Raw genomic sequence first — 4,573 nt, 5'->3', positions numbered from 1 at the left:
GGCGGCGAAACGCGCCTTCCCCTCCTCCCCTGCTCCGGGCGGGCCCCGCCGCCGTCCCCTCAGGGCACGGCTGCCCTGCGGCGCCACCGCGCGGCCCCGGGCGGCACAGGCGGGGCGGGGACACCGCGGCGCTGCCGGAGGGACCGCCCGGCTGGCCGACCCCAGCCTCGTATGTAGAGGTGTATACATCCAAACGTGTGCGCGTATGCACGGCTGCTGAAGGCGTTACGTGTGCCTGCCCGATAGCAAACAGCGATCTGCTTATTCCCGTGCGGCGCTGTCAGCATCTTCTCCGATCTCGCGCGCAGTCAGGGATCCATGAGCTATCACGCGTGATGCTGGCACCGCTCAGGAGAGCCGGCATTCTTCGTGCACACTGGCGGCACGGAATAACGCACCACGCTGGGACTCCTAAGTTTCCATTTTGATCACATTGCTCAAACATGATAATGACTCACCCACCATACCGAAAACCGTGACCTTTGTATCAGCACCAAAAAAGGAATGATAAGCTTAGGACAGGGAAAGAATACTAGAGAAAAGGGGAAAAAAAGCACATAAAATCCCCAAACCCAAGCATGTCTTTACTCTTTGAAGCATAGTCAGCTGCTGTTATTCAGATGCAGGTTAAAAAAGTTGTGGCTGTGATTGGGTTTGTTTGGCACGAACTCCAAGGGAATCAAGTCAGTGCCTCTGCAGTCCCTGAAGCAGGCATATTCTGGTCACAATAAAGCAGGATGGGCTTTATAATAAAGCAAAATAATGGGCTTTTTGTGCCCACTCATCCAGTAAAGGAACCATGTGAGATTTTTCAGTTCGGAAATAGACTCCATCTTTGATTTAGAGCAATCCTACCCTTCAGTCATCCCCAGAAACAAAAAGCAACAGAATCACAGAATATGTTGTGTTGGAAGGGACCCAAAAGGATCACCAAGTCCAACTCCTGGCCCTCCACAGGACCATCCCCAAGAATAACACCATGTGCCTGAGAGTATCGTCCAAATGTTTCTTGAACTCTGTCAGGCTTGGTGCTGTGACCACTTCCCTGGGAAGCCTGTTCCACTGCCCAACCACTCTCTGGGTGGAGAACCTTTTTCTGGTATCTAACCTAAACTTATGCTGTGAGGAACAAAACGCTGGCATTGAAGAGTGCTTACTGTCAAAGTAACGCAAACATGGAGATACAAAAGGAAACAAATCTTCGAGACTTTTAAAAATTGTTAACGGGACAGAATTCTTTATTGTGTTTTTCCATCTCCTCCCAAGGAAGAACAAAACCACTAAGCTAATTTCTAGTATTTTTGATCAACAGAGCACCAGCTGGAACAGTTACTACAATGCAGATAAAAGTGTAGTGTAGTGGCCATGAATGGGACCTGACAACATGACTTTGAAGAGAACAGACTCAAAGCATATCAACATTTAAATATAGTAGGCCGGCTTGACTGACAAAACCTAGGCACTTTAGTGGATTTTTTTATGCCTCTATCGTACTTGGACCATCCTGTCAGACAAAGGGGACAAAACCCTTGCAATGAATTTTTTGTAAGTGTGTAAGTGAAGAGAGTGAACTGGACAGGTTTCTAATGTATCCCTGAAGTGTTGCACATCCAGCAGACAAGTTGGATCCATGGGGTGAGGATGAAAAGAACAGGGGGTTCAGGAAACATTTCTGAGTAGCCTGCTGAGATGATCATTAGAGCTACTTGCATCCATCCCATTCTCCAGTACATTAAAAAGGGTGTTCTCAGATGGAAATTTGTCCGTGCACCAGTGGGCAGCTGCATTTTTAAGTAGAAACCCCTGTTAAAGAAAATTTTTCTGTGTTATAGTATGAGCTCTACCATCTGTTGTCAAGCTCATTTATCACCAGCTAAGCTTGCAAAAAACCCAATGAGGAACTGAAATGGTGCAAAAGGCAAATGTCCTCGGGGAGACTGTTTTGTAATTCCCACAGGGAGCAAGAACTTTTGTGCTTTAGCAGCACCTACAGCACGAAAAGAGAGATAAATGAATGTTAGAACTGAACAAAACCAGAGAGAATAAAGAAAGTAAGCTGCTTCATAAAGGCTATGTAATAGAGAACTGTAATGGCAAGCCTGCATGCTGAGAAACACCTTCTAAATCCTCATTTAAGATGCTTCAAATAATTGAGACTTTGTATAAATAGCTTTCCATTAAAATCCAGTGAAGATCAATAGGAACAGCCTATTAGGCCAGTAGTTTCTGCATTTGAAATGGTTTATCCTTATGTGCTGCCTATGGCCAATTTCAGTCCATTTTGTATACAATGATTTTTTTTGAGAGACACACACACAGACCTGATTTCACCTGATGGAAACCCTGGATCAGTTGCTGGCTGCTTCTTCCTTCCCCCATGGGAAAGAGAGGACCCAGGTCTCACTGGGTAACACTTGGTACAGGCCACTGGAAACAACAAAGCCTCCAGGATTCTGCCGCCCACCTTGCCTCCTCCAGAGGGGCAGGAGTCACATCCAGCAGCGGCAAGTTGCTGTCTTCTCCCCACATTTCCACAAGGCAGTGAGAACGGGGAGCACAGCCCTTTCAGCCTCAGCTCCTTGCTCCAGCTCCAGCCTTGCTTCTCACCCTCCCCTTCCTACAGGCGAGAAGTTGGAAGGCTCATCCCCGGGCACAAGATAAAGTTTTTAGACCTATAGCCAGACAAAGGCACAATAGGGGGGAACTGGGCGAAACGTTGAGGGTTTCTGTCATTTTAGAAACCAACTGGGGAAATGGCTCTATTAGAAAAAAGCTTCCAAGCTTTTGAGGAAAGAGAAAAGGTGGAAAACAAGGAGGGCTTATACTCCAAGTGAAAGAGCAACTTGAGGACATGGGCAAGAGGGCAGGTCAGCTAAGTGCCTTCAGGTCAAAATCAGAGGTGTCACCATCAAGGGATTGTGGTGGAACTTGTGGTAGGTGTCTGCTATGGAGGACCTGACAGGTTAAGAGAAACAACAGATAAAATCTTCTTCAAACCAATTGAAGACTGACAGTGGCAGCCTTGGTTGCACTGATAAGATTACCCTACGGAGTGTGAAGAAGGTGTGTAGAAGAATAAAGCCCCAGACCTTCATAGGAGGAGATTTCATCTTGCTCAGGGAGCTGTTAGAAGGTATCCCAGAAGAGTCTGTCTTGGAAGCCAAAGGTGACCAGCAGCATTAGGAGACTGAAGAGACAGCATTCTCCAAGCACAAGAACAGTCCATCCACCTAAGCAGGAAAAGGAGCAGGCACAGCAAGAAACCAGCTTGGTTGAACAGTGGGATACTGAGAGAACTGAGGTGCAAAAAAAGGAACATGAGAGTGATAGAAAGGGGAACAGGCTTCCAAAGCAGAATACAGAAATACCACTTAGGCATGCAGAAATGCAGAAAGAGTAAAGCCCAGCCATAGCCCAAACTGGCAAAAGATGTCAAGAACAGCAAGAAAGTACTAACATACTGCATGTATGTTAGCAAGCAGAAGGACAAAGAAAAGGTAGGTCCACTGTTAAATAGGGTTGGCAAGTTGAGGGGAGACAGAGAGAGACCTGAAGATTTTCCTTCATCCCTTCTTTGCCTTGATCTTCATGAGGAAGGTCATCCTCCCAAGTCTCTATGGAAGCAATGATGGAGCAAATAATAAATTGCTGACAGTGGAAGAAGGCTGAGTAGCTGAGGTATGGGTTGGCTTCTCCCAGTTGCCTTCTCCTTCATGCCTGGAAATAGCTTCCAAGAGTTCCATAATTTTTCAAGGTACTCAAGTGAGGTTGACTAATCTGTAATTTCCCAAATATTTCTTTTTCCTCTTTTTGTAGATGGGTGTAATATTTGCCCTTTTCCAGTCAGCTGTGACTTTTTCTGAACTCCATGACCTGTCAAAGACGTTAAAGTGTGCAGTGATGTTGGCAAACCCCCTCAATAGCCTCACATGCATTCTGTCAAGTCCCATTGACTTTTATATGACCTGCTTGTACAGGTAGTCCAAAAAACTCCTGAGCTCCTTTGCTTTCCTTGAAAACCTTTCTAACACTTTCCTGTGAAGCTGAAATCAGGAGCAATTTCACATGTGGTCATCTGCATATATTGTATAGAAATGTGAGACCGTCAACAGAAATATGATGCAACAGACCTGTCAACTTTGATGTAAGTAAAAACTGGTGCAATGTCCGAGGATCAATGAAGTGGTCAGGCAAGCTAAGGAATGAACCAGAAGGGCTGTGGTAATCCTCAGCCAAAGCAAAGAAACCATAAGCCAGGTAGCGAAAAGAAAAAGAAGAAGAAAGAAAAAAGAATGTTAGAACGTATTGGATCGGACACTCTGGCATGCTTGTCTACTGCATCATGGTTCCTCAATGCTATGCTGTCACTGCCTTGTTCATAAGTCAGAGAGAATTGTAATAAAACAGTTTTACCCTAAGTTCATGCTCATGTATGCTCACATTTTACAACACAACAGATGTTGGACAATGTGAAAAGTGTGCTGGAGGGCCTGAAGGCAAGACTGGAACAAACTTTGCTGCAGAAAGGTCACAATCAACTTGGAGGTCACAACCAACTTTGATGCCCACCAGA

Source organism: Pseudopipra pipra, chromosome 1 (assembly GCF_036250125.1).
Source record: "Pseudopipra pipra isolate bDixPip1 chromosome 1, bDixPip1.hap1, whole genome shotgun sequence".
Lineage (NCBI taxonomy): Eukaryota > Metazoa > Chordata > Aves > Passeriformes > Pipridae > Pseudopipra > Pseudopipra pipra.
The sequence above is the reverse complement of the archived record's forward strand: the minus strand, read 5'-3'. Positions refer to the sequence as shown.